Raw genomic sequence first — 17,028 nt, 5'->3', positions numbered from 1 at the left:
CAATGCCAACCAGTTCCTCACTTTACAAGACCCATCTCAAAATTGCTCAGCCCGTGTCCTAACACTATGAACAACCTGCCCCAATTTAGCATTTTAAAGCCCTATTATGATTCTGTCAAGGGGTCAAGGGGGAAGACAGTGGGAAGAGAGAGAGGTTCAGAAAAACAACGACAACAACTGTGGTACTATGCTTAGTACTTGGGTGACAAAATAATCTGTACACCAGACCTCCAAGTCATGAGCTTACCTAAATAATAAACCTACACCTGTACCTCTGAACCTAAAAAAAAAATTTAAATAAAATAAAATAAAAAATCATTACATTAAAATTATTTACTTATATTTGTTTACACAATGTTGTACAATACCAGTTTTCTTAGCCCCTATATTTAATGGGTTCAATTATTAGGAGATCAATGCATAACTGTCAATAAAAATAGATTTTTAGAGGTATAAACAGATTCTATTTAATAATAAAAAATGATTTTGTCAAGGTGGTATTTTACTTTACTGTAGAAATCTAACCAATTTAGCTTTGCTTGATCAAAAGTATTTTTTGGTGGTATTTTGGGGAATTACCAGTTGGTAATGCTAGTGGTTCCATCAAGATTCTATCAAGACCTTCTAACTGCTGTGACTCAAAGACTCAGAAGAGAACATGTTCCTGAGGTCCCTTGACGTTCCCACTTAGGGATCTCTCCAACTGCAACAGTCAGGTAGGTCTAATTTTTTTCATTGGCCTTCAAATGCTGTGTTTATTTTGTCTTCTAAGAGTGAAGACAATTATTTCACTTACCTAATCCAATTAGAAAACTGTTACCCTTTGTAGAAAAATACGAACCACGAATTTTTCTGCCTGCTCTTGTCTTTTTGTATTGTGATTCTATATAATTCTAGTAAATCTGTCCTTGAGCTGTGAAACATGGTTTATTGTTTGTCTCCCTGAATGGAAAGAGGTAAGCTGGATGGCTTTATTTACCACATTAGCCCTGGTAGCTAGCATCTGTTGTGTAAGAAGTGCTCAATAAATACTTATTAACTAAATGAAGAGCTTTTCAGATATAAGATATTTCAGAGTTTAAGAGTTAAAAATTTACATACGCTGTACCTCCTTGGATTTCTCAAATTACAATTTCTTACTGAGAAATTATATTAAAAATATGAATGGAGAAAAAGGGAAAGAAAAAGTCATTTATATCTCTATCTACCTATTCCTATATCTATATATTTCAATACTAGGATACAAAACTTCAGCTAATGTTTGTTTGGGAAGAAAGTTTGAACAAAGCCAGGACCTATTCTATGGGGCTCATATTTTTGTGTGTGATGTAGACACCATTATATTTCTTAATTTCCCTTGGGATTGGTAATCTAGAGCCTTCCCTGCCTTATAGCTGAAATATACTTATTTTTAACTTTCTGAAATGTGTACTTTACTTAAGAAGGAAAAAATGTTAATATTTTACACCCTGTTTTAGGTTTTCTTAAAATAATTGGTGTAATATTATATTAACATTAAAAGGTATACATTAAATTCAAATATTCTAATGTCAGAATTTTATCAACATACCTATCATATGAAATTAATATAATAAATGAATATCAAATTTGGACATTTTCTCTATACAAGTTAACACGATATTACCTTTTCAGAAATTCCTCTGGACTATTGTCACTGATACTACTTAGTCTGTTTCACTTCCCAATATAATTTAATTAAACCAAATGGCAACAATAACATCTAATCGAGCTTTATAAAACTTCACCAAAATGTAGGTATCTGAAAATCACAATTTGTGTCTTAAGGTTTCAGACACATCGTCCTTGCCAGTTTCAATTTGTTAAAAAATTTTTTATACAATTAAATATACAAAAGGCATCAACTTATCATATGAAACCTACCAAATAGAAGTCTAAAATTTCAGATTTCAAATATTTAACTTTACCACTAGCATTTTCTTCCCAATTCTGTACATGCTAGGCATATTTCTACAAATTTATTTAGACATCAGTAAATACAAAGCGAACTTGTTAAACTTTGATGATCTTTGCTAACCTCATCATTTATGCTGTGTCTTCTTTCAACACATATGACAATGTCAGGCAGTGAGATTCTACTCATAACACGTAAATTTTCAGTTTGGGAAGCTGGCAGCAGAGAGTTCTCTAAGGTATGTTACTTTCACTGATTCTGTATCTTAAATTAGTTCTAAGTCAACTTTTTGATGTAGTTATATGGTACTTTGAAAGTGGCTCTCATTTTATATTTGTTAATTAATGTTGTCATTTGTATAAGAGAACACTAAACCATAACTGTAAAAGTCAACATAAACCTTTAGTTCATTATCTAATTGTCCTACACTTTTTGTGAGCATACATGAAAATATGCACTTTCTAAAATCAATCTCTGCTTTTCCCTCACACACAAAAGAAAACAAAATCTCTGATTTTACAGCACAAGCTACAGTGATACAATAAATTGTCAAAGTCATAGGTTATCTTTTCTGTATGGCTAAAAGTGTTACCAATTCATTTTTGTACATAGAATATATTTTGAGAAGCGGCAGTATTCAGAAAAGGCACATGAATTTAGAATCAGGCAAATCTGGTCTTACTTTGCCAACAACCTTTATATCCTTGGGCAGGCAATATAGTTTCTCTGAGCCTCAGTTTCTTCTTCTCTAAAAGGATAATAATAGTGCCTATTTTTGTGAGATTTTACAGATACAAAGACAAATTATTAATACCTAACCCAGTGTCTGGATTGTCAGAGTAGCTCAATAAACATAATACATTCTTATTTAGTTTATTTATTTTTTTGAGATGGAGTCTCTTTCTGTCGCTCAGGCTGGAGTGCAGTGGCACGATCTCAGCTCATTGCAAGCTCCGCCTCCTGGGTTCACGCCCTTCTCCTGCCTCAGCCTCCTGAGTAGATGGGACTACAGGCGCCCGCCCCCACGCCTGGCTAATTTTTTTGTATTTTTAGTAGAGACGGGGTTTGCGGCTCACGCCTGTAATCCCAGCACTTTGAAAGGAAGAGACGGGCGGATCACGAGGTCAGAAGATCGCAACCATCCTGGCTAACACGGTGAAACCCCGTCTCTGCTAAAACTAAACATAATACATTCTTATTTTAACAAAATAAAATATGTTTATTTTTTTAAATTATCAATACAAAGGCCCTTTGGTATATACCTTTTAAAAATGTCCATCTTTCAAGTCTATTAATTTAATATTTAATTTCAAGTCTAATCAATTAAATATCATGTATTTCCATTTAGTAAATACATGATAAATTGTTACTATCATGTACATTAAATACATTATAAAATTAGGCTAGCAAAAAAGACTTTCCTTATATTATCCAATTCAATCACAACCATTGTAGGCAAAATTACTATTGCTTTGCTTTTAGAGATGAGAAAATTGGGGGTCATGTGTTAGGTAACCTGCTTATGATCAGAAAGCTACTAAATGGCAACTACCAAATTTAAACCGATGTTTCAATTCCAACATATTTTTCCCATTGATTAGATGGGACAGAAAGTAGTATTTATTGATAACCTTCTATTTGACAAATACACAGCTATTTACTTTTGAATTTATTTTAAGCATGATTCAAGGTCACTCTGTTGTCCTCTGATTTTTATAGAAAATGAAGTGGCAGAGCCAGAATTCAATCTAAAATCTGCCTGGTTTGAAAGCCCATGTGCAGATGGTTGTGAACAGCGCAAAAAGTTGGGGTTTTGTTATCAGATCGATCTGGGATACAATATCAGACTTGCCATCTGTCAATGGTATTAAACTGCATTGCGCCTCAATTTGGCTCCTAAAAAATGGACATAGTGCATTTCACATATTTGTTGAGATAATGAAATGAGATACTATATACAAAGCACTTATATTGCTTGAGATCTCACCCATTTACAGGTAGTTATTATATCATGCTACCTCAGGAAGACGTGAGACTTTAAAGAGTGAGAAACACAAAAAATTTATTATCGGGTTTCCAACTTGAGAAACAGGTGGTTCAATTTCCCAACATTTAAAGTATATGTTCCTATAGTACACAAATATGTCATTTCCCTCCTGCTATTATCCTTTTCTCACCCTTGAGGAGGAAATGCTATAAATCAAGTGACATTCCATTGTCCCCCACAACAACAAATGGATGGACACTCAGCAGAACTGGATTGACAAGTCACTAGAAATTTGAGATTAGGACAGAAAGTGTGACTAAGCATTGCTGTGGGTATGGTAGGTGTTAGGCCATGTAAACTAGGGCCTTACATCTTTTTTTCTTGACAGTATACTGTTAAATAAATCGAGCAAGACAACTGTCCTGGAGAGTAGCAGGAGAGTAAAACAGAAATGCAGAGTTAAGCTGAAAGGACAGAACATGAAGCAATACAAAGAACTGAGACATGGTTGATAATTTTCAAGTTCTGGGATGTTAGCCTATCTTTCCAAAAATACATTCCTCAATATTGCTGTATGTCCTTTTTTATCCAACAAACGTTTTCACTTATGCTCATTCAAGGTCTCTGCTTTTGTAACCTAAGACAGAAAACATATTAGGAGAAAATATGGAATAGTGGACATTGCTATCTCCCCAACATCCAATTTGTTATTTCTATATTACATAGCAGCCGTTATGACTAAGTAGAATTACCCACTCAGTCGTTCTAAGTATGGATCTGATTGCTCTAACAATGCACCACAGTGATTGGTTTAGGGAAGCAGGTTGAAGCCAAGTAGTACAAAACCTTCCCTTGGTCAGTAGAGATTTTGACACTGAGGACTTCTGAGCAAGTAGGTCTCGTTGTACGGATGAAGCCCTTAAAGGATATATATATATATATATATATATTTTTTTTTTTAACAGTGTGAACAAAGAAAGAAAGGCAAGAACTACTGCAACTTTTGTGTGACTCTGAGATAAACCAGTCTGGGAAGAAAGCTGACTCTAAGAAAACCAATCACAGAACCAATAAATCCTAAAGAAATGGAGAAAGATCATTCTTTTACCATGAGCATAGTCTTAACTACTGAGTCAATAGGCCTCCTTTATCATTTAAATACCCAGTTGAATTGTGTTTTCTGTTAACTGGAAAGAAGAAAAAGCTGGCAATATAAATGCAAGTGGGAGAAGGTGAAGATCATTGGCATAAAGGTGGGAACTGAAGCCATGGGTATAAAGTCATTCAGACAGGACATATTTAGGACTGATTGTGTGCCCCTTTTTATTTTACGTCACCAGCATCCTTTGGCTCAGACAAAACCTACTTAAATGTCATTTTTCCTATAAGTTTCACTTGTATTTGAAATGTTTCAGAATCACTTAAAAATTAAACATTTTAGAGTTCACATAAATCTTTCTATATAGCAAGAAATAAGTAGTTTGCTTGAATTGCTTTTAAGGATGTGTTGAAATTTCAATTTTAGAAATTTCCTTATACGAGATATAAATTTAAGGGTTTGAGCAGAAGAAATCAGTGTTAAATTTTCTATTACTATATTATAAAAATGTAATTTACAGATATAACTTTTATCTGGCATTTCTTTTTTCCATTTCACTCAATTCTAAATTCTATGCTAAGTAAATAATGCATGTGAATTTATTAATTCCATTGACAATTATTTTATACGTATGTATACATATATATGCAATAAAAAGGACTACAGATTTGATGTGTCTACAGTGCTAATTTTGCTTACTTCGTATTTTTTTTTTTGCAGGTGAGGGAGGCGGAGTTTCACTCTGTCACCCAGGCTGGAATGCAGTGGCGCAATCTCTGCTGACTGCAACCTCCGCCTCCCAGGTTCAAGCGATTCTCCTGCCCCAGCCTCCTGAGTGGCTGAGATTACAGGCACGTGCCACCAAACCAGGCTAATTTTTGTATTTTTAGTAGAGACAGGGTTTCACCATGTTGGTCAGGCTGGTCTCGAACTCCTGACCTTGGGATCCACCCGCCTTGACCTCCTAAAGTGCTGGGATTACAGGCATGAGTCACCATGCCCGGCCTGCTTACTTCTTAAAATGTTCAAATGTGTCTCAGAAAACCATATTTGATTGAAAATACCCAGATGTTGTCTTTACTACAAGCAAGGAAAGGCAGCAATACAAATCTTGGAGAAGAAATTTTAAAAACAAAACACTGGAAAAGAAAATGGACAAGGGATTTAAAAACACACACAGTGAAAGTAAAATAGTTTATAAAAAATAGAATTGCTTTCTCATAATAAGAATTTCTGGCTATGCCTTCATGATGGGGACAAAACTAAGGGCGTTCTGAAAAATAGAAAATCAATACAATCAACCTAAAAATAACCTTTTACTTTATGAAGATCTTAAACTTGATACATGAAATAGACATTTTTTTAAGTCAACTTCTTGAATGTCCTCATATCAGGCATCTCACCATCAAATTAAGTAGAACTTTGCCCCATTTGATAGTGAGTCTCTTATGCAGAAATTCTAAAAATTTGGGTAAAATCTCCCAAATAAATACCTTGACTTTCTGGATTGTTTTGTTTTTACTTCTGTGTTCTCCACTTGAGATCCTACTTATGTGATCCAGGCTCTTAAAAAAGCAATTAAATTTCAGAACCTCAGTTTTCTTATTACTAAAAAGAGGAAGTGAGGCTAGATCAATAGTTCTTATTCAAGGAGGCATTTCTTTTGAAAATCAGAATTTCTCAAAGTACATGGGTGAGTATAATTCTTTGAGCAATTCATACATAGTAGTAAAATATAATTTGATATTTGGAAAAGAAAAAAACTGATGTTTTCATATTACAAATTATAGAAACTTCAGCTCGACACAATCATATTTTAAGATAAACAATCTTTTCCAATTAATGATTACCAGATGGAGAGTGTGGGAGAAATATGATTCCAAAGGAGAAAGCCTTACTAGAACCTCCCCCCAGTTGGGTTTCTAGAGCCTCCTTCTAGCCAGTACCTTTTACCGTTTATGCTTCTCCCTCTCCTCTCCTTTCTGGTATAATCTCACAAAGTTTGCAACTTCCAGTCTTACTTATTTCTGAAGTCTCATGTCTGGACCACTCTTTCTTTTGTGTGTTCTACAGGGTCTCAACACTCTCCTTTCCAAATGTGATGGTTAACACTGAGTGTCAACTTGATTAGATTGAAGGATTGGAAAGTATTGATCCTGGGTGTGTATGTGAGGGTGTTGCCAAAGAAGATTAACATTTGAGTCCATGGGCTGGGAAAGGCAAACTCACCCTTAATCTGGGTGGGCACCGTCTAATCATTTGCCAATGCAGCTAGATGATAAAGCAGGCAGAAAAATGTGAAGAGACTAGACTGGCCTAGTCCCAGCCTACATCTGTCTCCAATGCTAGATGCTTCCTGCCTTTGAACATCAGACTCCAAGTTAGGACGGGCTTTCCTTGCTCCTCAGCTTGCAGACAGCCTATTGTGGGACCTTGTGATAGTGTGAGTTAATACTTAATAAAATCTATCTATCTCCCTGTCCATCTATCTATTCTATTCTATCCTATTAGTTCTGTCCCTCTAGAGAACGCTAAGACAGATTTTAGTACCAGGAGTGGTTCTAGAGGAACACAATATTAAGGATGGAGTTATTTTGTTGGTTTTGGTTGGCTGCTTAATATGATTAGACCCCAAAATGCTGAGGACTCTACTTCTAATAGTATGGAGAACACTGATAATCCTTGGCATAGTAAATAATTTATTTATAATAAACGAATAATTTATAATAAATAAATAAATGCATCTGACACTCCTGATTCTCTGCTTGTGAGAGGCAAGGAGTTTAGTGACTCTATGCATAATAGCTTTGACCATATGTGGAGAACCAAACAACACAATGAAGCTGGTTGGTTGCTCCTAAGTTCAGTGGACAAAGTGATGAAAGAAAATTATAAACTCAGGAATTCTAACTTCAGAAGCAGATACTCAGCCTCAAATCTGCTAAGACTGGCCTGAGTGAGAGTCTTACCTCCTGTAGAGAAAAAGCTGAAATTGTGGAAAACAGACACAGCTCTTATCAAGCAAGTAGCTGACCTGCAACGAAAGGTGCATGCACAGCCTCGCCAGATGTCTACTGTTAAAGTGAGGGCATTGACTGGGAAAGAATGGGACCTGGGGCCCTGCAACTTGGAATGGGGACGTGTGGGAGGACCCTGATGAAGCTGGGGACACTGAATTTGTAAACTCTGATGAGCATTTTTTGCAAGAATCAACAGCTTCCCCATCCCCAGTAGTGGCAACATCCCCTCCCCGACCCATGCTGCCATCAGCCTTTCTGAGGAGATCAAACTCTGCACTGCCTGAGGCAACAGTGATGGCCTCCCTTAAGGCAGTTGCCAGGCAAGATAAGTTGATTCTCCTCAGGAGCCACCCTCCACACCCCTGTTTGCTTCTAGACCTATAACTAGACTAAAGTCCCAGTGGGCCCCTAGAGGCGAGGGTGAGAGTGTGACTCATGAGGAGGTGTGCTATACTCGAAAATAACTGCTTGAGTTTTCTAACTTAAGTAAGCAGAAATTGGGAGAACAGGCATGGGAATGTATATTAAGGGCATCGGATAATGGTGGAAGGAACATAGAGTTGGATCAGGCTGAATTTATTGATTTGGGCCCACTAAGTAGGGACTCTGCATTTAATGTTGCAGCTCAGGGAGTTAAAAAAGGTTCTAATAGTTTATTTGCTTGGTTAGCTGAAATACAGTTTAAAAATAGCTCACTGTAAGCGAGCTGGAAATGCCTGACCTCCCTTTGGTTTAATGAAGAGGAAGGGATCCAAAGGCTTAGGGAGATTGGGATGATGGAGTGGATTAGTCACTTTAGACCTACTCATCCCAGCTGGGAGGGTCCAGAAGATATACCCTTGACCAATGCCTTGTGAAACAGTTTTGTAAGAGCACCACCTGCATCTTTGAAGAGCCCTGTAATTGCTCTTCTCTGTCTGTCAGATCTAACAGTGGGATCCACAGTCACTCAGCTACAAAATTTAAATACAGTGGGAATAATTGGGTCCCAAGGTGGCAGGAGCCAGGTGGTGACACTCATCTGTAAAAGGCAAGGTGGGTGTACCCACTGTAATGGACAGAAGAGACAAATCAGCAATCAGTATAGTCTGACTTGTGTAGAGCTCTGGCATTGGCTAATTAATCACGGTGTTCCTAAAAGTAAAATTGATAGGAAGCCTACTGCATTCCTACTTAATATATATAAGCAGAGAACTTCTAGGTTGAATGGACAAAAGACTAATTTGAATTATAAAAACAGAGAATCACGGCCCCTCAATTAATTTCCAGACTTAAGCCAGTTTACAGACCCAGAACCCAGTGAGTGAAAGGGAAGCCAAGTCCCCTTGAGGAAGGACTGCACTACGCTACTGACAATTTAGGCTGTTAATCTTTCTCACATTTTTCCCCAAGGACAACTCCGGCCTTTTACCAGCATAACTGTGCTATGGAAAAGGGAAGTGATCAGACATTTGGGGGACTACTGGACATTGGCTCTGAGCTGATGTTGATTCCAGGGGACCCAAAATGTCACTATGGACCTCCAGTTAAAACAGGGGCATATGGATGTCAGCTAATCAATGGAGTTTTAGCTCAGGTCTGACTTACAGTGGGTCCAGTGGGTACTGTGGTCATTTCCCCAGTGCCAGAATGCATAATTGGCATAGACATACTTAGCAGCTGGCAGAATCCCCACATTTGCTCCCTGACTGGTAGGGTGAGGGTTATTAGAGTGGAATAGGCCAAATGGAAGCCATTAGAGCTGCCTCTACCTAGAAAAATGGTAAACCAAAAACAATATTGCATCCCTTGAGAGACTGTGGAGATGGGTGCCACCATGAAGGACTTGAAAGATGCAGGGGTGGTGATTCCCACCACAGCCCCATCCAATTCTCCCATTTGGCCTGTGCAGAAGACAGATGGATCTTGGAGAATGACAGTGGATTATCGAAAGCTTAACCAAGTGGTGACTCCAATTGCAGCTGTTGTACCAGTGTGGTCTCATTGCTTGAGAAAACTAATACAACTCCTAGTACCTGGTATGCAGCCACTGACTTGGCAAATGCCTTTTTCTCTATTCCTGTCCATAAGGCCCAACAGAAGCAATTTGCCTTAAGCTGGCAAAGCCAGCAATATACCTTTACTGTCCTACCTCAGGGGTATATCAACTCTATGGCTTTGTGTCATAATCTTATTCAGAGAGACCTTGATCAGTTTTTGCCTCTGCAAGATATCACACTGGTCCATTACACTGATGACATTATGCTGATTGGATCCAGTGAGCAAGAAGTAGCAAACACACTGGACTTATTGGTGATACATCTGTGTGCCAGAGGATGGGAAATAAATACGACTAAAATTCAGGGACCTTGTACCTCAGAAAAATTTCTAGGTGTCCAGTGGTATGGGACTTGTCAAGATATTACTTCTAAGGTGAGGGATAAGCTGTTGCATTTGGCCCCTCCTATGACCAAGAAAGAGGCACAATGCCTAGTGGGCCTATTTGGATGTTGGAGACATCAGATTCCTCATCTGGGTGCGTTATTCTGGCCCACTTATCAAGTGACCTGAAAGGCTGCCAGTTTTGAGTGAGGTCCAGAACAGAAGACGTCTCTGCAACAGGTCCAGGCTGCTGTGCAAGCTGCTAAGTCACTCGGGCCACGTGACCCAGCAGATCCAATGGCGCTTGAGGTATCAGTGGTAGTTAGGGATGCTATTTGGAGCCTTTCACAGGCCCCTATAGGTAAATCACAGTGGAGGCCTCTAGGATTTTGGAGTAAGGCCCTGCCATCTTCTGCAGATAACTACTCTCCTTTTGAGAGACAGCTTTTGGCCTGTTACTGGGCTTTGGTGGAAACTAAATGTTTGACTATGGGTCATCAAGTCACCATGTGACCTGAACTGCCCATCATGAACTGGGTGCTTTCTGACCCATCTAGCCATAAAGTGTGTTGTGCACAGTAGAATTCCATCATCAAATGGAAGTGGTATATACATGATGGGTCTCAAGCAGGTCCTGAAGGCACAAGTAAGTTACATGAGAAAGTGGCTCAAATGCCCATGGTCTCCACTCCTGTTACCCTACCTTCTCTCTTCCAGCCTGCACTGCAAGCCTCATGAGGAGTGGCCTATGATTGGTTGACAGAGGAAAAGAAGGCTAGGGCCTTGTTCATAGATGGTTCTGCCACCTTGTTCATAGATGGGGCACCACCCAAAAGTGCACAGCTGCAGCATTACAGCCCCTTTCTAGGACATTCCTGAAGGACAGCAATGAAGGGAAATCTTCCCAGTGGGCAGAACTTCAAGCAGCGCACCTGATTGTGCACTTTGCATGGAAGGAGAAATGGCCAGATGCTTGATTATATACTGATTCATGGGCTGTAGCCAGTGGTTTGGCTGGATGGTCAGTGACTTCGAAGAAACATGATTGGAAAATTGGTGACAAATAAATTTATGGAAAAGATATGTGGATGGACCTCTCCGAATGGTCAAAAACTGTGAAGATATTTGTATCCCATGTGAGTGCTCACCAATGGGTGATCTCAGCAGAGGAGGATTTTAATAATCAAGTGGGTAGGATGACCCGTTCTGTGGACACCACTCAGCCTCTTTCCCCAGCCATCCTGTCATTGCCCAATGGGCCCATGAAAAAAGTAGCCATGGTAACAGGGATGGAAGTTACACATGGGCTCAGCAACATGGACTTTCACTCACCAAGGCTGACCTGGCTACAGCCACTGCTGAGTGCCAGGAGCAGAGACCAACACTGAGCCCTTGATATGGCACCATTCCTCAGAGTGATCAGTTAGCTACCTGGTGCCAGGTTGATTATATTGGACCTCTTCCATCATGGAAAGGGCAGAGGTTTGTCCTCACTGGAATAGACACTTACTCTGGCTATCCTATCCAGAATAATATTTGCCTATCCTGCATGCAATGCTTCTGCCAAGACTACCATCTGTGGACTCACGGAATGCCTTATCCAACATCATGGTATTCCACACAGCATTGCCTCTGACCAAGGTGCTTACTTTACAGCTAAAGAAGAGCAGCAGTGGGCTCATGCTCATGGAATTCACTGGTGTTACCATGCTCACCATCATCCTGAAGCAGCTGGATTGATAGAATGGTGGAATGGCCTTTTGAAATTACAATTACACTGCCAATTATGTGACTATACTTTGTAGGCTAGGGCAAAGTTCTCCAGAAGGCCATGTATGCTCTTATTCAGTGTCCAATATATGGTCCTCTTTCTCCCACAGCCAGGATTCACAGGTCCAGGAATCAAGGGGTGGCAGTGGGAGTGGAACCACTCACCATCACCCCTAGTGAGCCACTAGTAAAATGTTTGCTTCCTGTTCTTGCTACATTATGTTCTGCTGGGCTAGAGGTCTTAGTTCCAGAGGGAGGAATGCTGCCACCAGGAAACACAACGATTCATTAAACTGGAAGTTAAGATTGCCACCTGGACACTTTGGGCTCCTGTTACCTTTAAGTCAACAGGCTAAGAAGGGAGTTACAGTGTTGGCTGGGGTGGCTGACCCAGAATATCAAGATGAAATCAGTCTACTGCTTCACAACAGAGGTAAGGAAGAGTATGCATGGAATACAGGAGATCCATTAGGGCATCTCTTAGTATTACCATGCCCTGTGATTAAGGTCAATGGGAAATTACCACAGCCCAATCCAGGCAGGACTACAAATGGCCCAGACCCTTCAGGAATGAAGGTTTGGGTCACTCCACCAGGAGAAAAACCTTGACCTGCTGAGGTGCTTGCTGAAGGCGAAGGAATACAGAATGGGTAGTAGAAGAAGGTAGTCATCAATACCAGCTACAACCACGTGACCAGATGCATAAACAAGGATGGTAATTGTCATGAGTATTTCCTCCTTCTTTTGTTAAAAACATGTTCATACATGTATGTACTTGTAGTAAGAAAATATCTTCATTTTATTTCCTTTTTCCTTTATCATGTGGCATAAGATTTATTGATTTCATATCAGCATGTATTGTTAACTTTATATAATAGTATTTGGATTGGGGAGTGGTACATTTCCACTTGTGCAAAGGATAGCTGTATTATGTTAGGTGTAATTATGACCTTATTACCTTTATTTGAAGTTTATGTACGGTCTCAGAAGACATGTATGGGTTCAAGTTGAGAAGGGGTGGACTTGGGATGGTTAATACTGAGTGTCAACTTGATTGGATTGAAGGATGCAAAGTATTGATCCTGGGTGGGTCTGAGAGGGTGCTGCCAAAGAAGATTAGTATTTGAGTCTGGGCTGAGAAAGGCAAACCCACCCTTAATCTTGGTGGGCACCATCTAATCAGCTGCCAGCACAGCTAGAATATAAAGCAGGCAGAAAAACGTGAAAAGTCTAGACTGGCTTAGCCTCCCAGCCTACATCTATTTCCTAGGCTGGATGATTCCTGCCCTTGAACATTGGATTCCAAGTTCTTCTGTTTTGGGACTCTGACTGGCTTTCCTTGATCTTCAGTTTGCAGAGGGCCTATTGTGGGACCGTGTAATCTTGTGAGCCAATACTTAATAAACTCCCCTTTATTTATATATATATATCTATCCCATTAGTTCTGTTCCTTTAGAGAACCCTAATACACCAAATAATTTAATTCAGAATTTTCTTTACTTTCCTTCTCTGTGAACTTCACCAACCAAAAGTACTTTGTTATGCAAATATGAGTATACTTTTTCAAACTGCACACTAAACCCTGTACAGAGTGCCATATCTTATCTCTTGAGAATCAACAAGATTTGGAATCTGTGGACCTTCAACCCCTAGGAGAGACCATGAGATCTTGGTAAGTGGTCCTAGAATATGAGCACAAAGAATTGTCTGTAGAATAAGTCAATATATAACCTGTGTATAACTATTTTTCAAATGTATGGCAATGTGTATGTGATATAACAAATATGCATGTATAATGCATATCATGACCTATAAAATCTTAATCTATTAGAAGCATAATATAAAATATTTTTGGGATGTACAGCATTTAAATTAATCTCTAAAATGCTACTGCCCTTGATCTTAGCCAAAAAGCTGAGAAGTAGTTATTATTTTAAAATGGTACTCAACTCAGTACATATCACATATTGTGAGGGGGATGTTAAAATGCCTTTTCTAACTCAGTGATTTTGACCCACTTGACTAACTCACTCATTTGAGTATTATTTCTATACTATCTAGGATCATCTTTTATTGGTGGGATCAAAATTGTAGATTGGTAGATGGGGCTTAGAAGACTGCCTAATCCAACAATAATTTCTCAAGTATATTTTGGTTTAGTTGAGTAACTAAAAGTATTTTATCTTAAGAAAATGTTGATGGGTTATTGACCATCAAGAAGATATTACCAGTCCATTATTAACCTAGATTATAATTATAGGTAACTTGACTATTCATCTATAGCTACAATGTTGGTTGAAGGGCCTCATCAGCTATGATGGCAGGTAAATACGCCACACTGAAAACTGGCTAATGGAGTCTTCAAGTCAATGTAAAAGCAAAGCTCTAACCATGATTTCACTTGAGGGCAAACACCAATCCAAACCCAAATTTCCTCCCACCTAGATTAGTTGTGGCAGGTCCCTTTTCTTCCTCAGATTAGCAGATTCCTCAGGATCCTCTCTACCTGGGGGCTCAGATGACAAGCCCTCAGGCTCCATTCATTTTCAGGCTCTTACTGCCAACCATTTCAAAGAAAAGGAAACAGCACAAGGAGAGTGACAAAAATTGGAGGAAAGAATGACAAATCTTTAGAAATGGACTTGTGATCTCAAGCCTGGAGTGTAACTCCTCTTTTTTTATGCTAATAAAAAAGCCAGCAGGGTTTTAGCTAAATGCTTTAATTTCTGAATTACCAAAACACCACCTAAAAGTGAAAGTAATGCTCTTGGTTTTCCCCAGAAGAAAGTTCCTCATCTCTGCTGGTGGACCCATGGAACAAATTAAAACAGAACAATAGTGGGCTTTTATTGGTTGGTTGGTTTTTAGGTCTTTTTGGAAGATCTATTTCATTAAGCCTCTGCCTAGCAGAGAAATGACTCCCACACCCCACCTCACCTCTGGCCAGTTTCTTAACAAACCTCCCATTTTAATACACTTTATATTTGTCCGCTTAGATAACCTGAAATAACATTAAATACGTAAACACACTTTGACCTACAGATACTATAGAAAGAAAAAATAATTAGCAAACAGTTAAATAAGTTTCATTTCATTTAAATTTTAGCTCTCATTTTAAGCAAAATCTAAATGATTTAATCTGTGCAAATTTTTCCAACTATTTTTGGAATGCATAAAATGCTTAAAGAGCAAGGATAGGGAATAATGACTGCAAATTCCTCCTTCCAATTATTTAACTATAAAATAAGGGTCAGTTCTAGCTAACATCTATACAGGCACCAAAATATACTGTAAAGCACAGCTGTAACAATGCAAATGAATAAGGATAATATACACTTTTTCATAAACCGAAGCTTACTATAAAATGCATGGCTTGTTCTGTTATTTTTTCCTCTGTGGTAACACTAGTTGCTACTGCAAAAACAGCAGTTAAGTAGTTCCAAGATTAGCATTTGACAAGACTGTCCTCGTTTTTAAAAAGCCTGATACTTTACATTTTAAAGATACTGGTTGTGAATTGTAGATTATTCTGTTTAAAGGCTCCAGGCATTCCTGCTCTGTATCACACAGTTCTGATAAATATTAAAATCTACCAGGGCTGTTGGAAGTACTTTCCCAAGAGAACTTGGCTCAGGTTGGCTTTTATATCCCTTAGAGAAAGACTAATGCTAAAATGTTACTTTTTGGAAAAAAATCATGACTAATAATGACCAGGTCATTGCCATAAAAGTACCTGATTATATATATGATGTATTCATATATATTATATGTCAAGCCTCTGAGCCCAAGCTAAGCCATCATATCCCCTGTGACCTGCACGTACACATCCAGATGGCTGGTTCCTGCCTTAACTGATGACATTCCACCACGAAAGAAGTGAAAATGGCCTGTTCCTGCCTTAACTGATGACATTGTCTTGTGAAATTCCTTCTCCTGGCTCATCCTGGCTCAAAAGCTCCCCTACTGAGCACCTTGTGACCCCCACTCCTGCCTGCCAGAGAACAACCCCCCTTTGTAATTTTCCTTTACCTACCCAAATCTTATAAAATGGCCCCACTCCTGTCTGTCTTCCCTGACTTTCTTTTCGGACTCAGCCCGCCTGCACCCAGGTGAAATAACCAGCCATGTTGCTCACACAAAGCCTGTTTGGTGATCTCTTCACACGGATGCGAATGAAATTTGGCTGTGACTCCGATCGGGGGACCTCCCTTGGGAGATCAATCCCCTGTCCTCCTGCTCTTTGCTCCATGAGAAAGATCCACCTACGACCTCAGGTCCTCAGACCGACCAGCCCAAGAAACATCTCACTAATTTTAAATCGGGTAAGCAGCCCCTTCTTACTCTCTTCTCCAACCTCTCTCACTATCCCTCAACCACTTTCTCCTTTCCACTCTTCAATCTCTCCCTTCTCTTAATTTCAATTCCTTTCATTTTCTGGTAGAGACAAAGGAGACACGTTTTATCCGTGGACCCAAAACTCTGGCGCCGGTCACGGACTACGGAAGGTAGCCTTCCCTTGGTGTTTAATCATTGAAGGGACGCCTCTCTGATTATTCACCCATGTTTCAGAGGTGTCAGACCACGCAGGGACGCCTGCCTTGGTCCTTCACCCTTAGTGGCAAGTCCGGCTTTTCTGGGGAAGGGGCAAGTACCCCAACCCCTTCTCTCTGTGTTTCTACCCCTTCTCCACCTTTCTGGGGGGCAAGAAACCCCCAACCCCTTCTTCACCCTTAGTGGCAAGTACCGCTTTTCTGGGGGAGGGGCGAGTACCCCAAAACCTTATATCTCTGTGCCCCGATCCCTTATTTCCATGTCCCAACCTCTTATATCTCTGCACCCCAATCCCTTATTTCTGTGA

The 17,028-nt window shown here is 39.4% G+C and overlaps 1 protein-coding gene, 1 long non-coding RNA gene and 1 pseudogene across 2 annotated transcripts in view; 2 read left to right on the top strand and 1 right to left on the bottom strand.

The window, feature by feature from the left end:
* Positions 1–17,028, bottom strand: part of NAALADL2 (N-acetylated alpha-linked acidic dipeptidase like 2) — a 955,512-nt gene that overhangs the window by 271,992 nt on the left and 666,492 nt on the right. The window lies entirely within an intron of this gene.
* Positions 640–5,017, top strand: LOC134733085 (uncharacterized). Its single transcript, XR_010116648.1, has 3 exons — positions 640–716; positions 2,104–2,171; positions 4,886–5,017. It is a non-coding gene; the product is annotated as an uncharacterized lncRNA (long non-coding RNA).
* LOC134733271 (uncharacterized) lies at positions 7,814–12,462 on the top strand (annotated as a pseudogene).

This window comes from Symphalangus syndactylus, chromosome 17 (assembly GCF_028878055.3).
Source record: "Symphalangus syndactylus isolate Jambi chromosome 17, NHGRI_mSymSyn1-v2.1_pri, whole genome shotgun sequence".
Taxonomy (NCBI): Eukaryota; Metazoa; Chordata; class Mammalia; order Primates; family Hylobatidae; genus Symphalangus; species Symphalangus syndactylus.
Note: the sequence above shows the minus strand (reverse complement) of the source record. Positions and strands in the feature narration are given on the sequence as shown.